Source organism: Papio anubis, chromosome 10 (assembly GCF_008728515.1).
Source record: "Papio anubis isolate 15944 chromosome 10, Panubis1.0, whole genome shotgun sequence".
NCBI lineage: Eukaryota > Metazoa > Chordata > Mammalia > Primates > Cercopithecidae > Papio > Papio anubis.
Window position 1 is genome coordinate 54,999,057 of NC_044985.1, and position 24,801 is coordinate 55,023,857.

The 24,801-nt window shown below is 40.5% G+C and overlaps 1 protein-coding gene and 1 pseudogene across 1 annotated transcript in view; one reads left to right on the forward strand and one right to left on the reverse strand.

Moving 5' to 3' along the window:
- The window catches only part of METTL8 (methyltransferase like 8), a 186,677-nt gene that overhangs the window by 25,106 nt on the left and 136,770 nt on the right, over nucleotides 1-24,801 (reverse strand). The window lies entirely within an intron of this gene.
- On the forward strand, nucleotides 14,703-15,053 carry LOC116269225 (annotated as a pseudogene).

Below are 24,801 nucleotides of genomic sequence, written 5' to 3' on the forward strand. Positions count from 1 at the left end.
ACTTGAGTCACTATGGGGCAGGATCCTTTGTTTTATTTCATAGAAACAAAGAGTGAGCATAAATTCTAAACAAATTAATGTATTTGTAGATGGTCTTGTCTCTTGACGCAGATATAAAGCCTATCTTCTGAGAGAGGACAAAGAGATTAGTATGTGCCTTGCTTAAGAACAATAGAGAAATGTTACAGCCTGTTAACTCCATCTGCTTCCCAAAAGAAGAAAGAATTTTTACAATGAAGTGTCAGAGGGTCTTCAGGCCCCATAAGGGGGATTTTCCCAAGGGAAGCCCATAACAACCTTCCTGTGTATTTAAGCCAATATGTTCCAGCTCTTAGAGTTGGGCTCCTTGTTCCTAATTGTGGAATAAAAGGCTTTGTCTTGTTGAAAGAATTTGAGGCACAGGGAGAAGGGGAAATATTTTGGTTATGGGGAGGGAAGTCACAAGGTTGCATACTTCCCTGGCTACGATGGAATCATTTGTGTAGTGAAGAAACTGAATATCATCAAATATCGTCAGCTACCATATTCCAGAAATCATTTGCTTTCCTGAGGCACTGGGTGACTGAAGCATATACACTGCAGGCACATGACTATAAGAAACAAGGAATTCAACTTTTTTTTTTTAAGTCAGAGTCTCTCTCTGTCCCTCAGGCTGGAGTGCAGTGGTGTGATCTCAGCTCACTACAACCTCCACCTCTTGGGTTCAAGTGATTCTCGTGTCTCAGCCTCCTGAGTAGCTGGGATTATAGGCACCTGCCACCATACCCAGCTAAATTTTGTATTTTAGTAGAGATGGGGTTTCACCACGCCAGGAATTCAACTTTGTTTTTGTTTTTGTTTTTCTGAGATGGAGTTTCACTCTTGTTGCCCAGGCTGGAGTGCAGTGGCGCGATCTCGGCTCACCACAACCTCCACCTCCTGGGTTCAAGTGATTCTCCTGCCTCAGCCTCCTGAGTAGCTGAGATTACAGGCATGCACCACCATGACAGGTTAATTTTGAATTTTTTTTTTAGTAGAGACGAGGTTTCTCCATGTTGGTCAGGCTGGTCTCGAACTGACCTCAGGTGGTCTGCCTGCCTTGGCCTCCCAAAGTGCCGGGATTACAGGCATGAGCTACCATGCCTGGCTAGGAATTCAACTTTGAAGGCCCTATTTCTCCATTCTTTCTTTTCTGGGTTTGTGGGGCTATATTTCCCTTTCCTCTCTTCCCTAATATAACTTTCCATACCTCAGCTGCCTCCCTGGCACCAGGGCTGCCACCCCAGCAGGCCAAGAGGCAGGCCACTCTGCAGAGTGATGTTTTTTATGATGTTTCTGGCCATCTTTCTAGTCTTCTGCACAAGTGGAGTGTGTGAGGGGAACCTCTGCAGGAGAGTTACTCAGTACTACAGACTCTACTCCTGGCAGGTTGCCCTGCTGAGGAATCCGGCGTTGGTCTCAGTCAGCTGGATGGGGTTAGGATCTATTTTCTATTTCCAGGTTCCCAGGGCGCACGTTCTTGTTTCCTGATGGTGCAACACTGAGGCTCAGCTATATGGCTGGGGAGATCTGTGAAATAAATGTGGGCACTTCATGTCATGTCTAGAAATTCCCATGGAATTCTGGAGAGTGCCCCTGAAGTGAATAAAAATCAACATAGTCCTCTAGTAATGTAATCTGTCCTCATAGGAAAATCTCAGAGAATATTTTCAAACAAAGGTAAGATCTGAATAAAGTGAAAAGTGCTACTTTTATGCCCATTACCTGATGGGCAACATGAGGCTATCCTATTCTTTAGGGGCTGCTCACCAGTTCCAGAAGTCCTCCAACTATGGGAACACTGTCATGAGAACATGAAAATAAACTATATTGATTAACCTTGAATGGAACCTAACTCTTAAGTTTTGACCTCTCCCCCTCAAAAAGTACCTAGTGAATTTGTTTGAACAAAAATGAAATCAAAATTTAATTTAATTGAGTAACAAATATATAAACATGAAAAAGGTTAGGCAAGAAAGGGGAATATAGGCCGGGCACAGTGGCTTATGTCTGTAATCCCAACAATTTGGGAGGCTGAGGCAGGAGGATCACTTGAGCCCAGGAGTTTGAGACCGGCCTGGGCAACGTAACAAGACCTCCAACTCTACAAAAATAAAAAATTATAAAAAAAAGAAAAAAAGAAAGAGGAATACAATGAAATAATTCCTCATCTAATCTCTGTCCCCTATTCCCCTGTTTCTCTCCAGGAAGTATTGTTAACAATTACTTAAGTACCTATACATGGCACTGGCATACACATTATATATATATATACACACACACAGATGGTATATGTATATATGTATATATCACATATCCTTTTTATTATTGTGAATGTCTTTATACATACAAGAGAATCTATTGTATAAGTGATGAACAAAGATTATGACTCACATGAACATTGTTGAATATCATGGTCCTACAAACAGAGGGCATGGCAAACTGAGAAACTGAAGAGAGTTTAATAAAATGACTGTTTACAAAATTGCAGGCAGGTTTAGAGAAATCAATAAAAGACAGTGCAGTACTCAGACACTTATCTAGATTTTGTGAGGCCTAATGAATATTCAGTTTTTAGAACCTTATTTAAGAAAAACAATATACTTCTTTAAGAAAAAAATGCAAAATTATGACACAAAAGTAGGTGCAAGAATAAAATTAAATAGCTGGACGCAGTGGCACATGCCTATAGGCCCAGCTACTCTGGACGCTAAGGCAGGAGGATCACTTGAATCCAGGAGTTTGAGGCTGTAGTGTGCTATGATCACACTTGTGAATAGCCACTGTTTTCCAGCCTGGACAACACAGCAAGACCCCACCTCTTAAAAAAAAAAATGAATTTAGAATGACAAAGCACATCAAACCAAATTTCTAAGACTATAAATATCAAAATTATCATAAAATATCATAAAGTATCAAATATGATAAAATCTAGATAATGTCATCATATCACAATCACCTCTCTAATACTTTTTTCCATATATATATGTATATTGTTTTTTAGCTATGTACTTTTTTTTTTCTTTTTCAAGACAGAGTGGAGTGTAGTAGTGCGATTATAGCTCACTGCAGCCTCAATCTCCTGGGCTCAAGCAATCCTTCCACCTCAGCCTCTCAAGTAGTTAGCACTACAGGTGCACATCACCACTCCTGGGCTAATTTTTTATTTTTTGTAGAGACAGGGTCTTACTATGTTGCCCAGGATGGATATGTACTCTTTGATCACTGATGTGACTTTGCATGACATTGATATCATTCTCTATAGAAAGAATGGCAAGGTAATTCCGTCTTTCCTCTAGATGGTCTCTTTCTGGATTCTCTATTCTGTTCAATTGATCTGTGAGTATCTCCCCACAAGAGAATGAGAATAGTTCAGAGGAACATTTGGAAAAACAAATCATAGCACATATACTGCTGAGCATTGGTCAGAGGCCAATGTTATTTTTTAAGAGCAAAGATTAGGGCATTTTACAAAGCTAAGCAAACTCTCAGTTCACCTTCTATGCATAAGAATGATTTTGTCGTCGGGGTCACAGCTCCTGCCTGTAATCCCAGCTACTTGGGAGGCTAAGGCTAGAGGACCCCTTGAACCCAGCAGTTTGAGGCTGCATTGAGCCGTGATCGCACTACTGCCCTCCAGCCTGGGTGATGGACTGATACCTCATTTCTGAAAAACAACAAAAAGAATGTTTTTTTCACTTCCTTATTACCAAGTACTTCAGTGGCTCCTGATCCCTTCAGATAAAATCTAAACTCCTCTTCATGACAAATGAGACTCTCCATCCTCTTTGTACCTGTCTGGCCTCATCCCCCACCATTTTCCTACCATCACACCCCCACCTGTTCCACACAAGTTTTACTCCAGTAACACTCAGCTATCTCGTTCCAGAACATGCTATGCTCAGTTCCATTCCTGAAGCTTTGCATACAATGTTCTCTCTACTCGGAATACCCTCCTCAGCTTGTCCACCTGGCAAACCTACCCCGTGTCTTCAAGTCGCAGATAAAATACTGCTTCTTCTGTGAAGCCTTTCTTGATCCCCTCAGACTCATTCAGGTTTTCTTCTCCTTTGTCACAATCCCACTGAAGCAATAATCTTACTGTAATGCAACTGTTTGCAGGTCTGTCTCCTCACTAGTCGATAAATTTCTGCAGATCATGAACTGAGACTTCATCCTTGTATGCCAGGCACTCAGCACAGGGCCTGGTACACAGTAGGCACTTAATAAGTATGTTTTAAATGAATGAGCTTAAGCAACTTACATATGCTTACTACTATGCTAAAATGGTCTCTCATGTTATGCTTACAACAACCCTATGAAAAAGTATTATTCTTATTTGGGGGGAAGGATTAGAATATGCCACCCCAAAATATGCACTTTTGCATGAGGATTATTTTGAGCTGAAAACAGTTGAGAAGCAGCACATGCCAAGAAGTATCTCTGCCCTCCTCCCTACTTGCCTAAAAAGTAGGACGTAAATTTCCATTTGTGCCAGGTTTGGTGGCTCACACCTGTAATCCCAGCATTTTGGGAGGCCGAAGCAGAAGGATCACTTGAGGCCAGGAGTTTGAGACCAGTCTGGGCAATATAGCAAGACACCCATCTCTGCAATTAACAATTTTTTTAATTAAAAAAAAAAAATTGCAAAGGTCTCTCTCTCTCTCTCTGTCGCATACCAGGAAGAGGAAACTCTTAGACTTATAATCACTAGAGACGAGGAGATAACTCTAGCCCAGAGATAGCACCAAAAGGTACCTCATAGTAAACTCCAATAAAATAACTCCTATTTTCCATTAGTTTCTCTCCACATATTTACCTCCCCATAATTTGTCAGTCCAAAATTTAAACCCCTTTTCCTTCATTTTGCCACATCTCTGCAAATTCACCATTCTTTGTTATGGTGCTACATAAGCCCCAAGTTCCAACTACTCCTGCAAGTTACTCATCACTGAGTTTATCCCACATGCATGTACATTGCACACATTCATAAACTCTGTTTTTCTCTTGTTAACCTGTCTTTTGTCAGTTCAATTTCTAGGTTCCTAACTGCAGAACCTAAGAGAATAGAAGAAAAGTGCTTTTTCCTCTGCAGTTTACAGATAAACAAACTGAACCTTAATGAGTTTATGTAATTTGTGTGTAGAATTTCAACCCCGTTCTGTCTGATGCTAAAACTTTATGCTGTTTACTACATTATGCTGTCCTTCTAAGCAGGTAAATTGTGTCATTTCAGTAGCACTTAAGCTAGCTGCATATGGCATGGCTGATCCAACTTTTTCTGAAATAATAGACTGCTCTTCTTTCCCTGAGAGATCAAAACCCCCATTATGTGTCTGCCCCATCCACTCCCACTGAAATTGTTCTTTTCAAGGTCCCAAGTGATCTCTTTGCTGCCAAACCTAATGACCATTTTTCTCTTATCTTTTTTGACTCTCAATAGTTTCCCACAAAGTTGACCGCTGTCTTTGTTCTGGAAATAATGTTCTCTCTCAGCTTTTGTGACAAACCATTCTCTTGGGTTTTTTTTTTTTTTTTCCTCGCCTCCCTGGGCACTCTGTCTCAATTCCCTTTTCTGGCTCTTCCTTCTCTTCCCTACCTCTAAATACTGGGCTTCCTCAGAATGAGGTCTTCTCTGTCCACCTCCTGCTGTAGGTGATCTCATCCAGGCCTGGGAAATTAAACGACATCCATATGCTGTTTGCCATTGGTATATCTCCAGTCAAGAAGTCTGCTTACACTCACATGTCCAACTAACTACTTGATGTCTCTACTTGTTTCATTAGTACACCTTTAAAATCTCATTGGGAACTTGATTTCTCCTCTTAAAGATGTCCCTCTCCCAGTGTTTCAGTTACTATTGCTATGTGACAAACCACTTCCAACCTTCCTGTGTCAGGACCTCAGAGAGAGCACAGTGGGAATGACTTATCTTGACTTTATAGTAGCTGAATCTTCTGCTGGGAAGACTCGGGGATTGGGGTTGCCTTAACAATAGGGGCTGGAATCATCTGAAGGCCTCTTCATTCACACATCTGGTGGTCAATGCTGGCTGCTGACCGGGACCTAAGCTGGGACTGTTGACTGGAACATTTACACTTCATGTGACTTGGATTCCTTCATAGCAGGGCAGCCTCAGGATAGGTGGGCTTCCTTATTCTTATTTATATGAGGTCTCACTCTGTTCCCCAGGCTAGAATGGGAATGCAGAGGTGTGATTATGGCTCCTGCAGCTTTGAATCCCTGGGCTCAAGTGATCCTCTCTCCTCAGACTTTCTAGTAGCCGGGACTATAGATGTGAGCCACCATCCTCAGCTGAAGTGGACTTGTATTTTTTTTTTTTAAGACAGCGTCTCACTCTGTTGCCTCAGGCTGAGTGCAGTGGCAAGGTCTCAGCTCACTGCAACCTCTGCTTTGTGGGTTCAAGCAATTCTCCTGCCTCAGCCCCCCGAGTAGCTGGGATTACCGGCACGTTCCACCATGCCCAGCTAATTTTTGTGTTTGTAGTTGAGACAGGGTTTTGCCATGTTGGCCAGGCTGGTCTAGAACTCCTGACCTCGGGCTGGGAGTGGTGGCTCATGCCTGTAATCCCAGTACTTGGGAGGCCGAGGTGGGTGGATCACCTGAGGTCAGGAGTTCGAGACCAGCCTGGCCAACATGGTGAAACCCCAACTCTACTAAAAATACAAAAATTAGCCTGGTGTGGTGGTGGGTGCCTGTAATTCCAGCTACTCAGGACGCTGAGGCAAGAGAATCACTTGAACCTGGGAGGCGGAGGTTGCAGTGAGCCGAGACCGTGCCATTGTACTCCAGTCTGGGCAACAAGAGTGAAACTCTATCTCAAAAAAAAAAAAAAAAAGCAAAAACTCCTGGCCTCAAGTGATCTGCCCACCTCAGCCTCCCAAAGTGCTGGGATTACAGGTGTGAGCCACAGCGCCTGGCCTGAGGTGGACTTCTCATGTAATAGATCATGCAATGTCCTAGTAGACAAGGCAGAGGCTTCACATGGCCTTTTATGGTCTAAATATGGACATCCCAGGGTTGGTTCCACTGCTATTCTATTGGTAGAAGCAGCCACACGCATGTCCAGAGTCAAGAGAAGGAGGTGTAGAGATTCCTTCTTAGTGGGTGTATTACTCTGTTCTCATACTACTATAAAGAAATACCTGTACCTGAGACTGGGTAATTTATAAAGAAAATAGGTTTACTTGGCTCATGGTTCCACAGGCTATACAGGAAGCATGACAACATTTGCTTCCGGGGAGGGCTGGGGAAGCTTCCAGTCATGACAGAAGGCAAAAGGCGAGTGAAGAGCTTCACGTGGCCAGAGCAGGATGAAGTGCCAGGGGTGGGGCAGGGGAGGATAAGGTGCCACACAATTTTAAACAAGTAGAACTCACGAGAACTCACTCACTGTCAGGAGAGCAGCGCCAGGATATGGTGCTAAACCATTCATGAAGGACCACTCCCATGATCCAATCACCTCCCACAAGGCCCCACCTCCAACCCTGGGGATTACAATTCAACACAAGATTTGGGTGGGAACACAGATCCAAACCATATTAGTGGGATAAATAGCACAAGTCACTATCACCTGGTACCAACTAATTGGTATAACTGCTTCCATATTTGTCCTCCTCCAATACATTTTTCATGTAACAGTCAAAGTGATCTTACTAAAATATGTCTAGCCGGGAGCGGAGGCTCACACCTGTAATCCCAACACTTTGGAAGCCTGAGGCGGGCGGATCATGAGGTCAGGAGTTCAAGACCATCCTGGCCAATACGGTGAAACCCCATCTCTACTAAAAATACAAAAAATTAGCCGGGCACGGTGGCGGGCGCTTGTAGTCCCAGCTACTAGGGAGGCTGAGGCAGCAAAATGGCATGAACCCGGGAGGTGGGGCTTGCAGTGAGCCGAGATGGCACCACTGCACTCCATACTGGGCAACAGAGTGAGACTCTGTCTCAAAAAAAAAAAGTAAAAATAAAAACAAAAAAATAATAAAATATGTCTAACCTTATTCTGTGGCTTAAAAGCCACTAATGATTTCCCAGTGCACTCAGAATAAAATCCTAATTTCTTGTCCCTGCAACCTCATCTACTATCACTCTTCCCTTGAGTCAACCACATTAGAGCATGCCTCTTCTTTTCTACTTCATAGGCTTTGTGCTTGCTGTTCCCTTTAACTGAAATACTCTTTCCTTCCTTGTCACTGTTTTCCATCTATAGGTCTAGCTTTTTCTCGCTCAAGACTTGGCTCTCCATGACTTGACCACTCTGACTAAAGGGACCTTCATTCAATTTAGTCCCCTTTCCATGCACTCTTCATCACCCCTTTTTTTCTTCTTCAGAACTCTTCAGAATCTGTAAGTGTAATATTTATCTGTGTACTTGTTTATTTGGAACTCTCATTAGAATGTAAACTCCATGAGGATCTTATTAACTAATCTTATCCCCAACACCTACCATAATCCCTGGCACATAGTAGATGCTGAGAAAATATTTTTTGAATATAACGATAGATAGATAGATAGATGGATAGATAGATAGATAGATAGATGATCTAGTCATTCAATGGCAGCAAGAGACATTTCCTCCTGAGTGCCTCTTTAGCCAAGAAAAAAAATTTCCCTTAAGAAGTCCTCCCCCTTGAGAACTCAGGTCTAATTCCCAGTCTTTTTGAGATTCTGGACATCTGACTCAGGCCCTGAAATGGACCTGGCATCTTGGATCACACTGTCCCTGGAGGAGGCATGTTCATCAAATGATCAAAACAATGTCACCTGCATTCACTTAGAGGCAATGACATAATCAAACCATGCTGGTTTCTGAAGCGCATAGAGGGCTGTGATGGGTTACCTAGGATCCCCATTTTCTTTCAGACATCCGTTTGCAGCCAGGCCTGACCATCCACTTTTAGGTCATCCTTTCTGCAATCATCCTGCAATTCCAAACATTCAAAGACACAGACAATGGTTTACAAACACTTCGGATTTGTTACAATACCACACTCATGCTTTTTAGTACCCCCTCATCTATGAGCTATAGGCATCTATTTGATTTTTGCTGATCTAAAGAGAATCACAATGAAGTGATTTTGAAAGCATTTTGAGATTTTGCCAATTTCTTTAAGCTTGGTAAACAGCCTCAGGTGTCAAAATGCCAGCACTCCAAATCACCCATCTAAAAAGATCTCTTGACAATCTCGTTAATACTAAAGGTTGGTTTACCCATTTCATTTGGCCTTATCAAGATGTTATTTTTTTCCCCTTTTATTCACACTGGATCTTCAGCCAAGGAAATATGCTCCCAGTTTCCCTTCAAGGAAGATTTTGCTTTTGTTGTTTTTCACTGCACTTCTTTTTCTTCATTGTTTTTTTTTTTTTCTTTTCTTGCTATAGCTTGCCATGTTGCCTCTATGTTTTATTCTTAAGATGGTATTTAAGCCCGTTATATCCTGCTACCTTTATTGATAGCAAAATGGAAGTTTATGTCTTTTCCCCTTGAAACTTCGGAAGGATTTGTCAAGTGTGACTTTTTAAGAAAAAAAAAAAATCAACTGTATCTGTTTGGCAAAGATTCGCTGCCACACTTGCAGTTCTCCTCTCCAGTACTTTCCTGGGACTGACAGTTTTTTGGTCTATTTCACTGGCTGCTGTAACATGTTCCCTTATACTGGCTCATTCCCAATGGTTTGGTAGCAATGAGTCATGGTGAACTGGGAAGCAGTGTCAGAGCCCTTCTCACTCTCCCTCCAGCCTGGCATAGGCCACCTCACATTCTGTACGTGTTACAAAGAGCCAGGTAACTGATTCTAATACCTGTTCACCCATCTACAAGTGGAGATTGTGCAACCTCTGTGAGCACACAACAGGGCTGCCACATCTGGATTTTTTCTGCTATTCCTTTCCCCTTGGAGAATTTCCACTGTATTAAATTTAACTTTTCTGATATCTAAGGAATAGTTTCAGAGTTAGGAAAAAGAGAGAATGAATGTTAATGAGCACATTTTTATCAATTCTCTCCAACATTACCCAAATCATTCAACTATTTTATTGCTAAAAGGAATTCTACCAACTTTTCAGGTGGAAATCCTTTGGACTGGTGCCTAATACACCGAGTTTGAGAACAATTTAATGTGACTGGGTTTTATTGTTTCCAGTTCCTTCAAAGAAAGGCAAATACTTACTACATCAGATACTTTGTCTTTAGTCAACCGATTTTTTTTTTTTTTTTGAAGACAAGGTCTTTTTGAACATTTTATTTTCTTCTAAGTACTCTCTGAAAGTATTCTATTTTGCAGTGTTCTTCATAATGCTCCATCTGTCCTGGATTTTCAGAAGATTTTTTTTAATCCCCTCAGAAAATTCAATGAAAAAAGGTAAAGGCTTTACTGCCAGTAGATTTTTGTTTCTCTTCGTTCTGGGAAAGAGCCAGTTTGAGCTTAAAAATAGACCTGAGAAATATCTACAGCTTGAGAATCATTCAACCCTCTAATATTTGCTCTAGAATACAAAGGAGAGTTGATACATCTGATCTCAAATGATCCCCATCGTTATCACCTTTTTATTTCAGATCAAATAATTCACCATAGCAGCCTCCTGGTGAAGCAAATTCCATTATGTTAACCACCTGCTCTCTCTTATTTTTAATTTATACTGACAAAAGAGAGAAGGTGGGAATTTAGGTCATTCTAAGCGTCCCATGTTCAGCATTTATCAATTGATGCTGTTTATTATTTATTACCAATGGCAGTTACTGTGATCCTAACACCAGATGTCCATTGGAATAAACATATTGGGGCAATAAAAAGGAATGACTTATTTTTATAGTTTTCTTTTTTAAAAAAATTATTGATTATAATTGACATAATAAAATTCACAATATTTAAGTGTACAATGCAAGGGTTTATCATCAGCTGATAAATCTGGAAGTGTGGCTGCTTGAATTTCTAATGACAAATTAGAGTTGTTAATATGAATACATTGGTATTTGGATGTACTTCTAGGGTCAATGTCGAAAGACATTTTAATAAGATGATTTGGATGTTTTGCCTTGGAAGCAGTTCATCTATGCATACAAAATCAATCCTTTTTTGTTTGTTTGTTTTTAAAGACAGATCTCCCTACGTTGCCCAGGCTGGCCTGCAGTGGGGTTATTCACAGTTATGACCATAACACACTACAGCCTCAGACTTCTGGGCTCAAATGATCCTCCTGCCTCAGCCTCCAGAGTAGCTGAGACTACAGACACATACCACCATGCTGGGCCAAAATCAACTCTAAAGAAGCTGTGGGTAAATTTCTTTTCTCTTCTTTTTTATTTTTTTGAGACAGGGTCTCATTCTGTCACCCAGGCTAGAGTGCAGTTGCACAATTACAGCTCACTGCAGCTTCGAACTCCTGGGTTCAAGCTATTCTCCTGCCTCAGCTCCTGAGTAACTGGGACTATAGGTGTGTGGCACATGCCCAGCTAATTTTTTTTTTAATTTTTAGTAGAGACAAGGTCTCACTACATTGCCCAGGCTGGTCTCTAACTCCTGGGCTCAGGCTGGTCTCTAATTCCTGGGCTCAAGTGATCCTCCTGCCTAGGCCTCTCAACATGTTGGGATGATAGGGTGTGAGCCACTGCACCTGGCCTCATTCTCCTTCTTAAATAAGTTTTTCCTCTTTTCCTTGGTAACTTATAGTTTTGATGTAATTTTATCTTTAAATTTTCATTTTTATTTCAGATTCAGGGGGCCCATGTGTAAGTTTGTTACAAGCGTATGTCATATGGGGCTGGGGTTTGGGCTTCTTTCTATTGGTCCCATTACCCAGATAGTGAACATAGCCCCCAACAGGAAGGTTTTCAGCCTTGCCCACCCTCTCTCCCCTCCTCCTTTTGGAGTCTCCAGTGTCTGTTGTTCCCATCTTTATGTCCACATTAATCCAATTATGAAATTTTAAACTTACAGAAAAGTTGCAAGAATAGTGCAAAGAACTCCCATATACTCTTACTCAAATTCACCAATTTTTATTTTTACTCCAACTTAAATAAATTTCACATTTAGTTTTTTTATTTGAGAGAAAAAATTAAGGTCTAGTTCTTTTCAAAGTTTGTATTTCCATTTATCTCTAGCCTAACTGGTAGAAAAACAGCAATTAATAGCACTGTTTTACAGCAAGGGAGACTGAGACACAGAGAAGTCTAACAAACTCTGGGGTCCAGCACCACCTATGACCAACATAGGGAAGCCAGTCACCACTCAGCTTTGCAGTCTAGCTAGGCAACCTCTAGCCTGACCTCTTCCTGGTGTCCCTGGCTCCTACACAAAGCCCTTGTTCCTGACCCTTAGTTTTGATGACTAGCATTACCCTTATTGTCCCAATCTTCGATGTGCCTTTTGCCTTTGGCCATTCTGGAGATCACCACACTCAATTCAGTCCACTAGGGACCTTACCCTGTCTCAGCCCTTAACAGCAAGCAACTTAAAAAGCAGTAGTATTGTCAAGTATGCACAACTCAGGATACCAGGTATCCTAGCACCTAGAATCATAGAGCCAAGAAACTTTGGCACTGACGTGACCATGAAATCATTCAGCACAACTCTTATATCAGATGAGGACACTGAGGCCCCAAGAGATTTAATATTTTGTCAGGGTCACATAGTGAAGTGAGCTGGTAGCAAAGGCATGACTAAAATTCTAGTTTTATTATTTTTTTAAACAACATACCGTTGCCTTGTTTTTATTATTACTAATAATTAATCACATGTAAAACAGTATGGCAGTTATTCCAAAAATTAAATATAGAACTACTGGCAATTCTACTTCTGGTATATGCCCCAAAGAATTGAAAGCATGGCTTGAACAGATATATTTGTACACTGTATTTATTTATTTATTTATTTTGAGACAGGGTCTTGCTGTTGCCCAGCTAGAGTGCAGTGGCATGATCACAGCTCACGGCAGCCTGGACCTCCTGAGCTCAAGCAATCCTCCCACCTCAGCCTCCTGAGTAGTTGGGACCACAGGCATGTGCCATCATGTCTGGCTCATTTATTTTTACTTTTTGTAAAGATGGGATCTCCCTATGTTTCCTAGGCTGGTCTCAAACTCCTGGCCTCAAGTGATCCTCCCACCTCAGCCTCTCAAAGTGCTGGGATTACAGGTGTGAGCCACCGTGCCCAGCCTGTGCTCTGTATTAATCAGCTCAGACTGCCATAAAAACCATCACAGTCTGGGTGGCTTAAACAACTTAAAGAAAAATTTATTTTCTTTAAGTTCTGGAGGCAAGAAGTCCAAGATCAAGGAGTTATCAGGGCTGGTATCTGTTGAGGACTCTCCTCCTGGCTTGTAGGCAGCTACCTCTCACTGTGTCATCACACGGCCTCTTCTCTACACTTGTAGAGAAGGAGAGTGACAGAAGGGTGTCTTTTCCCTTTTTAAAAATAAGGACATCAGTCTTATTGGATTAGGGCCTCATCCTTCTGACCTCATTTAACCTTAATTACCTCCCTAAAAGCCCTGTCTCCAAATACAGTCACTTTGGAAGCTAGGGCCTCAACATATAAATTTTGAGAGGACATGAGTCAGTTCATAACAACTATCTTCTCAGTTTTTTTTTGTTTGTTTTTGTTTTTTTAGATGGAGTTTCACTCTTGTTGCCCAGGCTGGAGCGCAATGGCATGATCTCGGCTCACTGCCATCTCCACCTCCTGAGTTCAAGCGATTCTCCTGCCTTAGCCTCCTGAATAGCTGGGACTATAGGCATGTGCCATCACACCTGGCTAATTCTGTATTTTTAGTAGAGACAGGTTTTCTCCATGTTGGTCAGGCTGGTCTCGAACTCTCGACCTCAGGTGATCCACCCACCTCGGCCTCCCAAAGTTCTGGGATTACAGGCTGAGCCACTGTGCCCTGCCTATTCTCAGTTTTTTGTAAATCTAGAACTGTTCTAAAATATAAAATGCATTAATAAAATATTTAGATTCCCTAAGCAACCTAAGTGTCCATTAACAGACAAATGGACAATGAAAATGTGGTACATATCACAATAAAGTACTATACAGCCATGAATAGAGAATGAGATCCCGTCATTTGCATGGATGGAACTGGAGATCATTATGTTAAGTGAAATAATCCAGGCACAGAAAGACAAACTTCAGATATTCTCACTGATTTGTGGAAACTAAAAATTAAAACAATTGAACTCATTGAGATAGAGAGTAGAAGGATGGTTAACAGAGGCTGCGAATGGTAGTTGGGGGCGGGGTGGAGTGTGGGCATGGTTAATGGGTACAAAAATATAGTTAGAATGAATAAGATCTAGTATTTGATAGCACAACAGGGTGATTACAGTCAACAATAATTTATTGTACATTTAAAAATAACTAAAATAATATAATTGAATTATTTGTAACACAAAGGATAAGTGCTTTAGGTCATAAATACCCCATTTACCCTGATGTGAGTATTATGCATTGCCTGTCTGTACTAAAATATTTCATATATCCCATAAATATATATACCTACTATGTACTCACAAAAATTTTTTTAAAAATTTAGATACCCAAACCAAACTTTTAGAGATAAAAATACATCTGAGATGAAAATACGTTGGGTGGGAATAATGGCAGATTAAACCACGCAGAAGAAAAACTTACGGATTTTGAAGACACAGCAATAGAAATTTCACAATGAGCCGCCTCCACAGTGGGCCTGCGAGAATCGAGGCCCTCGCCAGCGTACCCAAGTATCAAAACCAGTTCACGGCCTGGTACTGGTGAATGTTGGTGGTCTATGGGATCGGCACCTGGTCTCTGGTGGGCTCAGTGCTTTGCTTTGGCTGGAAAATGGCAAAGCCATCAGGTATTGAAGTACAGCAAAAGAATGGCTCAACAAGTGGAGTACCCAGTGAAATATCTGAACCCCCAAAAGGGTTTTATGTGGAAACAATTGTTACATATAAAGAAGATTTTGTTCCAATTACTGAAAAGATCCTCAACAACTGGAAATCATGGACTGGAGGCCTTGGTGCAGAACCATGACTGGCGGCTGAATTCTGAAAACCAGGATTTGGTTCAACATTGAAATTTGATAGATTCCTTGCTTCCCATTTTGTGTTTGTGAAAAGCATATATATTTAATTTTGCTAGAAAACATAATCACTAATAATGTGCAATAAATATTTTCTTGAAGGAAACTAAAAAAAAAAAGTTCACAATGAAACATAGGGAGAAAAAAAGACTAAAAAAAAAAACCAGTTTCAATAAGCAGTGGAATAACTGCAAGTAACCTAATATATATGTAATTGAAGTCCTGAGAGAGAATATATTAATTTGCTAGGGCTGCCATAACAAAATACCACAGACTGGGTAGCTTAAATAAAAATGTATTTTCTCACGTTCCTGGAGGCTGTAAGTCTAAGATCAAAGTGCTGACAGGTTCTGTTTCTCCTGAGGCCTCTCTCTTTGGCCAGTGGACAGCCACCTTCTTGCTGTCTCGTCTGATGGCCTTTTCTTTATGTGTGCCTCCCTGTTATCTCTTCCTCTTCTTATATGGACACCAGTCATACTGGATTAGGGCCCCACCCTTAGAACTTTGTTTAACCCTAATTACCCCTTTAAAGGCCCCATCTTCAAAAGCAGATTGAAAGGGGTTAGTTTCAATGTATGAATGCAATCCATTAACAGACAGGAAAGAAATACGAGAACAAAAATTTTTTTGAAGAAATAATGTCTGAAAATTGTCCAATTTTGATGAAAATTCTAAACCCAGAGATTCAAGAAGCTCAACAAACCCAGGCACGAGACACAAGAAGAAAACGATACCACGGCACATGACAAATGGTCCAAAGCCAGAGATAACGAGAAAAACCTTAAAAGCAGTCAGGAAAAAAAAAAAAAGGTTTATTATGTATGGAATAAACAAGATAAGAATGAAAGTAGAAAGACTTCTTGTCAGAAACAATGCAAACCAGAAGAAAGTGAAGCAACATCTTTAAAGTACTGACAGAAAAAAATTGTCAACGTAGAATTTTATACCCAGTGAAAACCTTATAAAGACTTCTTCAGACATATAAAAGCTAAAAGCTTTTCACCAGCAAATCTGTACTATAAGAAATGTTAAAGGAAGTCCTTGAGGCAGAAGGAAAATGATATCAGATGGAAATCTAGATTTATACAAAGGAAAGAAGAGAATCAGAAGTGGTACCTATTTGAGTAGTAATAAAAGACTCTTTTGTTATTTAGAAAAATCTCTTTAAAGTATAATTGACCATTTAAAGCAAAAATAGTAAGATATTGTGGGACTATAATAAGTACAGTTGACCCTTGAAACACATGAGTTTAGACTGTGTGACTCCACATACAGAGATTTCTAAAAATAAATATATTGAAAACATTTTTGGAGATTTGAGACAATTTGAAAAAACAGATGAACTGCGTGCATATCTAGAAATATTAAAACAATTAAGAAAAAGTCATATCATGAATGCATAAAATATATGTAGATACTAAGCCTTTATCATTTACTACCATAAAAGATACACAAATCTATTATAAAAAGTTAAAATTTATCAAAACTTACGCACACACAGACCATACATGGCACCATTTGAAGTCGAGTAAAATGTAAGCAAATATAAGAATGCAGTATTAAATCATAGCTGCATAAAATTAACAGCAGTACATACTGTACTACTCTGTTGCTATTGTGAGCTCAAGTATTGGGAGTATCTGCTTAAAACACCACATGACCCTAATCTCCTTATGAGCAGTTGTCTCTTCAGTAAATTGCATATTGCAGTAAAAAGTGATCTCCTCTGGTTCTCGCTATTTTTCATCGTGTTTAGTACAATACCATAAACCTTGAATAACATCATGGGACCCATACAAAGTGCCACTAGTGATTCTGGAAGTGCTCCCAAGAAGAAGAAAAAAGTCATGACATTAAAAGAAAAAGTTGAATGGCTTGATATGTACCACCGTTTGCAGTCAGACACTGCAGTTGCCACCATTTCAGACAGATGATATATCTTGTAAATGGATGGTGTGAACTTCTGGTATGGATAAATACAGTACAGTACTGACAATGTATGTTCTCTTCTTTATGATTTTCTTAACATTGTCTTTTATCTTACTGTATTGTAGAAATACAGTGTATAATACATATATAAAATATGTGTTAATCAATTGTTTAGGTTATCAGTAAGGCTTCTGGTCAATAGAGGCTATTAGTAGTTAAGTTAGTTCAGCTTGGGGGAAGTCAAAAGCTATAGGAGAATTTTCTATTGTACAAGATGAAGGGGGAGGGCAGTGCCCCTAACCCTTGCATTGTTTGAGGGTCAACTGTAATTATAATATAAATGAGTTCTGAGTGTTGCTATGGGATTAAGCTGAAGCTGTGAGATAGGGATTGCCGCAGCAGTGTTAACTGAAACTGCCTATTTCCTCAGAGAGCTTATAACGTCGAACCATTTTTTACCTTTTCTGCATTAATTTGATCACAAACTAAGATGACTACTGCTTTATCTGATTTTTACCACTTGTGGTCTTAGTATAGTAATATCTAAGCACACAGTTCCTCCGGGTATAAGATCCCTTTATAGTATAAAGATCCCTTTAGTCTGTCTGAGCTGAGTGTGGTGGCTCATGCCTGTAATGTTAGCACTTTGGGAGGCCGAGGCGGGCTGATGGCTTAAGCCCAGGAGTTTGAGACCAGACTGGGAAACATGGTGAAATCCTGTCTGTAAAAAATACAAAACAAGAAGCCAGGTGTGCGCACACCCGTAATCCCAGCTACTCAGGAGGCTGAGGTGGAAGGACACCTGAGCCCAGGGACGTCAAGGCTGCAGTGAGCCGTGATGGTGCCACTGCACTCCAGCCTGGGCAACAGGGTGAGACTCCATCTCAAAAACAAAAACAAAAAAAGTCTGTCTGGGCAGACTGGAGGGGCTCAGAGTCCTGTCTTTACTAATTTCAAACACAGTCATTTAAAATAAGTTTAGACTTAGCTTCTGACTCAACTTGGATAGGACTCTCCTTTTTGGGAAAATTAGGAAGAAGATGAGGTAAAAGTGTCTCCTTAAAAGTCAGAGGCAGAAATTTAACCAGGGGATCATAGATGGGCATAGCTAACTCGATAGGTCCTTTCTCGACCAGCTCAAGGTAGAGAAATACAAGAAAAACTCAACACCATAGGCTGTGTCATAAATAGGAAAAAGGGTTTGGGTTTGTAAAGTGGTCTGGATATTTCCTTATTCCCGCATTTCCTTATTCCCCCTTATTAAAAACACCACTTTGGGTCACTTTTCAACAGATTTATTTTATTTATTTATTTATTTCAATAATATACTTCTCCAGTAGAAGGCCAACTCCTTGATGGCAGGGCAGCTGCTTTGAGTTCGGAAAGTACAAGAACTCGTCTCTGGTAAGTGTGGCACAATGGAGAAGGAGGAACCACGCTTTATATTCATGCAAACATAAATCAGTGAAAAGCAATTGCCTGTAGGGATCAGGCCTGAGGGTGGGAGAGCAGTTGGGCAGAGATCAGCTACCATCTGGTATGATGACCTACATTTATTAATAGGAAAATGTGCATATTATGTCACTGAGTAAAACAACAGGTAATAAGATAGTGTGTAGTGTGCAAAGATAAATACTTGACAAGCTGCGGTGTGATTTTAATTTTATTTTTCTTATTTGTTCATTTTCATGTACTACTTTTTTTTTTTTTTTTTACAGAAGATACGTTTTACTTACTAAACTAGGGGGAAATAATACGAGTTTTTAAAAAATTGAATAAGATTCTGGACCCTCACTGAGAATTCAGATACTCAAGAGACTTTTCAAAATTCTCACCTGTCTTCAGTGGCTTAGGGTGTTCTTACTTGGGGGACAGGGATTCAGGCACAGTCTCTTCAGTAGAAAATTAGCCACTCTTCGAACAGCCCGGGCAGCTCTTGAAAATACCAGGCTACGGCATCCTCCGGAAACCAACACAGAAATACAACCAACATTTCTCAAGAACACTGGAAACAACCGAATGGCCCAATATTATGTGATTTTTAAAGTAAATTATGGGACCGCCAGATAATTGGAATATTTGCAGCCATTAAAATCTACAGTTTATAAAAATATTTAATAACATGGGAAAATGCTCAAATTGTAACATTAAATTTAAAAAGTCATATATGGTGTTATGCTATTTGAAAAGAGAATTACATATGCAATTTAATTTCCAAAAGGAAATAGACCCAAATGTTAATAAGTGTTATCCCTGGGTAATAAAAATATAAATAATTTCAGTTTCTTTACCCCTTTCTCTATTTTCAAAAATTCCTACCATGACTTAGTTTTATAATTAGAACACAAAAAGTTATTATTATAATTATTTTAAAAGAAGTTGGCTTATAGAACTGGAGACAGGTTCATGACACAGGCTCTAAAGCAGACAGCGTAGGTAAAAATCCTGGCTCTGACAAGTCAGCAAGCCACTGTCCCTCTCTGTGGCTCAATTTTCTTTTTCTTTTTTTTGAGACAGAGTCTTCCTCTGTTGCCTAGGCTAGAGTGCAGTGGCATTATCATGGCTCACTGTAAGCCTTGACCTCCCAGACTCAAGCAATCCTTCTGCCTCAGCCTCCCGAGCAGCTGGGACTATAGGCACATGCCACCAGGCCTGGCTAATTTTTAAAATTTTTTGTAGAGACAGGGTCTCACTTTTTTGCCTAGGCTGGTCTCAATCTCCTGGTCTCAAGGGATCCTTCCACTTCGGCTTCCCAAAGTGTTGGGATTACAGACATGAGCCTTCGTGCCTGGCCTAATTTCCTGATCTTAAAATAGAGATAATGATAGTACCCATTTCATAGGATGACTATAAGATTAAATGAATCAATTCATAATAAAGTGCTTAAAATCGTGCCAGGCATATAGTAAATGCCTCCCAAAGTTATTATTATTGCTATTATTATTATTGTAAGTTGAAAGTTCTAGCCTCCTACCTATTCACAAGTTTAGCTTTTCAATAAAAGCTATTTTCTGAACATAATCACAGACCTCCAAGATAAAGTGGAGCCTGTATACCATATTTATGGCAAAAAAACTCTTAAAAATTTCCTTGTGGATCCGGTAAATTAGCTTGCTGAATTAGGCAGTGAAGAGCAAACCAGTTAGAGAGCCAGCCTGTGGTTGCTTTTTTCTTTCTCTACGGCCTTGATACTGTAGACGTGATCACTGAGTTATACCAGTTTATTCAAACAACAGAGGGGTAAAGAAGAGCTCTCTAAAGTTTTCCTTGGTGCACTCCACATTTATAGTTGTATCTCACCTCTCAGAATTTGGGTCCAAATTTGGGTGAAAAGTCAATACTCAAGATCACCCAACTAATAAGAAGTAGATCTGGGATTTGAACTTATATCTATCTGGTGCCACACTTTTTTTTTTTTTTTTTTTTTTTTGAGATGGCGTCTCACTCTGTAACCCAGGGTGGAGTGCAGTGGCACAATCTTGGCTCAGTGCAACCTCTGCCTCCCATGGTTAAGCGATTCTTCTGCCTCAGCCTCCTGGGTAGCTGGGACTACAGGTGTACGACACCACACCCTGCTAATTTTTGTATTTTTAGTAGAGATGGGGTTTCACCATGTTGGCGAGGATGGTTTCAAACTCCTGACCTCAAGTGATCCACCCTCCCCTTGGCTTTACAAAGTTCTGGGATTACAAGTGTAAGCCATCATTCCCAGCTTGACACCATACCTTAGTGCTTAACCTATATATATATATGTAGTTCGTTTGTTTGTTTTTTAGATGGAGTCTTGCACTATCACCAGGCTGGAGTGCAGTGGAGCGATCTCGGTTCACTGACTGCAACCTCCACCTGCCGGGTTCCAGCGATTCTCCCGCCTCAGCCTCCTGAGTAGCTGGGATTACAGGCGCACACCATCACGCCCAGCTAATTTTTGTATTTTTAGTAGAGACGGGGTTTCACCAAGTTGGCCAGGATGGTCTGGATCTCTTGATCTCATGATATGCCCACCTCAGCCTCCCAAAGTGCTGGGATTACAGGTGTGAGCCACCGCACCCAGCTAAACCTATATCTTATGACACTTTCCAAATGAAAGAAGAAAAACTTCAAGAGGATCACTTTATCTATCAAAACCCAGTAGTGGGAGATAGAGAGGATCAGTTTGTTTTCCACTTCTCACTCCTAAATCTTATCAGCACAAAACAAATAAAGATCTAGCATGGCATCCGTGCAAAGATCAGCTCTTGACTCTAAAACAGAGCACAGAGCAGAAGGAAACTGTTTTCTTCATAAAACCAAGAATGAATTATAAGTGAGGACCCAAGTGCACCATGAATTGGGCTAGAAATCTGAATCCCAGTGTCATTATTTCAGGGAAACAGAGTTTCTCAGATGAGCAACTATTCTGGGTGAATGCTTGGGAAACAACTGGTAACCTGGTGCTCTGAGAGCCTTGGGGTTTGGCCAGCTCCTATAGCACGAATGGTCTGTGCTGTCAATCCCTATCTCTCTGTCATCTGTATCCCTGCCTACCTCGTAGTGATCTCTTTCACCTGTGTTGCTCCTGCTTAAAAACTAGAATGCCACAACCTCTGCAAAGCTTGCCCCTACCCTCTGGGGACAGTGAACCATTCTCTCCTCTACTGAGCTCACTGGCTCGGGACCTTTTCCTCCATGGCATTCCTTCTTGCTGTGGATTGATGCTTTCTGTCCTGTCACACCCCAATGAACGCCTTTAGGTCGAAACATACAACCTTTTTTTAAAAAAAAATTATTTTAGGATTGATGGAAATGCATTGAGATGATGAAAGTGAAATGATGGGCAGTGCCTGGTGCACAATAGGTGCTCAATAACTGTTCTTCCACTTTATTGGTTCTCCCACTTAGTGTTCCCAGCACTCAGTGTGATTCCTCAAACGCCATGGCTACTAAACAGATTGTTCATGTCTAAATAAATGAGTAAATAAATGAACACATTCTACCTCCTACCTCAAGGGCAGGTGTCATGTCTCCTGCTGATCTCTAGGAATATCTCCTTATTTTCATTTACATTTCTGAAACATGTGTAACAACATTGGTCACGTGGCGGGGTATAGTAAATAACTTAATTGATTTTCTTCTGTTGCAAAAGATGTTGGTAGATTGAAATTTTACCTCTAAGGCAGCTATAGGAAGATGTGTTCTCCTGTTTCATTTTGAGTAGAGTGAGATTGCCAGGGGTCTTATATACAGAGCTTTAGGTCTCTCTAATAACACCTTAGCTTAACCCACTTGCCAAGTAGAGAGTTGTTTTCCTTTCTTGATTTCTTTCTAAGCAGTCAATAACTAATATAAACTCTGGAAGAATAAGCTCTCCAAAAGTGAGGACCCTGGTGAAATCCAAACATTTACTGTTATGATCCTAAGTAAGGGCAGGGAAGTCTCATTTATTTCCATATCCCTAGTGCTAGCCTGGTATTTAATGCATAGTAGAGACTCAAAAAATATTTCTTTGATAAATGAAGTTGCTTTTAAGGCAGTAAAGAGAAGGAAATTTATTAAATCTGCAGTGTAATTTTGTGATTGTCTATGGCTTTAGAGTCACACAGTACAGAGATAAAAAAATAATAATTTGCATATCTGAATAGAATTGTACAATTGAAAACAGTGTTTTCTCATATATTGTATAGTATTATTTACATACCATTCATTGAGCCTCTACTGTATAATAGCTGCTTTGAATATCATTGTATCTAATCCTGACAACGCATCTTGAAATGTTATTATAATGTCCATTTTATAGGTGGAAAAAACAAGCTTAGAGGGGCTAAATGATTTGCCCAAGGCCACAGACTAACTAGTATTGGTCCACACATTAAAATGTGAGCTTCACATAGGCAGCATCTGGCACCAAGAATAGCGCCTGCCATATAGTAGATGCTAAATAAAGATTTGTTGAATAATGAACCAGATCTGGCTGACTCCAAAGCCTTCATTCTTTTCATGACATCATTTGCTACTCCATAAACTGTCTTTTGAAGTATCAGAGCAAGTAGCACACTTCTTTACATCCATGAGGACCTGAGGTCCAGGGAAATGAAGTTAATTTTTCTACATTGCACACGAGTGACTGGGCCAGAAGCGGAACTCAAGTTTTCTGGCAGTATTATTTTCTTTTTTCCAGTCTGCATGGAGACCATGAGGCAGAGATAGGTTGTGGGCTGCTTCCTTTTCTCAGGAAAGTTCAGGGGTCTGGCCTGGAGAGGAACAGGTCAGAAGGAGTTATATCCAAAACTTTCCACCTAGAAAAGCGATTCAACGCTGGAGGAAAGTTACGTACCCCGATAGAAGGATGGACTACTAGGGGCTACTTTCTTATTCACAACACTGGAATCTGATGTTTTGAGACAGGGCTAGTCCTGTGGTGAAGTCTAACCAGGCAGCTGAAACCTGATAGTGGTACTTCATCACACAATTGTATTTTTCCTAATCATATCACTTAAAATGGTCATGGGCCTTTAACTTTTTAAGGAAGAAATTGGTGTTAAATTATACATCTTAAAGTCATTATGATTTTTGTGGCCAAATAAACCTTCTCTTCTCTTTTTTCATTGCATTTTTAACATCAAAAAAATGGGGGCTGGGCATGGTGGCTCATGCCTATAATCCCAACACTTTCGGAGGCTGAGGCGGGTGGATCACCTGAGGTCGGGAGTTCAAGACCAGCCTGGCCAACATGGTGAAACCTCATCTCTACTAAAAATACAAAAATTAGCTGGACTTGGTGGTGGGCACCTGTATTCTCAACTCTTCAGGAGGCTGAGACAGGAAAATCGCCTAGGAGGCGGAGGTTGCAGTGAGCCGAGATCGCGCCATTGCACTCCAGCCTGGGCAACAAGAGCAAAACTCCATCTCAAAAAAAAGAAAATGGCTATGAACATCTTACTGTTAGTAGTAGTTTGTAGCTATGGCAACTCATATATCTATTTGTTAAGTACCCAACTAGCTGTGTCTCCATGCTAGGTGTACAGTTAAATAAGTAAGTAGATATATACATACATACATAAATAACTACAAGTTCACAATATTCCACACAGCATTAAGGAGATCATGTAAAACTGAACAAACATATACCAGGCCCACAATCAAATAAACCTACTATCTGAGATCATGTGCAATGAAGTCATTATAGCTACACAGGTCAAGAGATTAGACCATCTCAAAGTCATTTCTTCCTTGCTTTCAACTTCTCCATCCTTCCTTTCTTTTTCCATCTGTTTATTTGTTTTTAATCTCTGAGTATTTTGCCTGTTAATCTTTTCAAAGCATCAAAGTCTGAGTGAAGATAGACCAGAGCCCGCTCTAGTTACACCCACCTCAGGAATCCCCAAACCTAAGCTCTCAACAATAGCTTGCAGAAAAGCCATACAAACCATTCCTGGTTGGGAAAGAAGTCATCCTCATCAGCAGCTCATATGCTGACAAAGCCCAACAAAGGAGACCACATGTGGCCGTCATAACTGCATGGATATGCCTCTCACAGCTGACATATCTCTCCCTTCCTGGATTCTCACACTGTGTCTGGTACACGCCTTGGCAAAACTCACTCCAAAGACACCATAGAGTACTGGAGCTATGTTTTCCTTGTCTCTTGTTCCTCCCCTCATCTCCACACTTAATAACTCCACATTACACAGTGGAACACTTGGCAAGGCAAGAAAGAAATCAAGCCTGGATGCTAGGGACAGCTCCTGTCATGAGAAGGATCCATGATTGTCTCTTGCCCTTTTCTCTCCT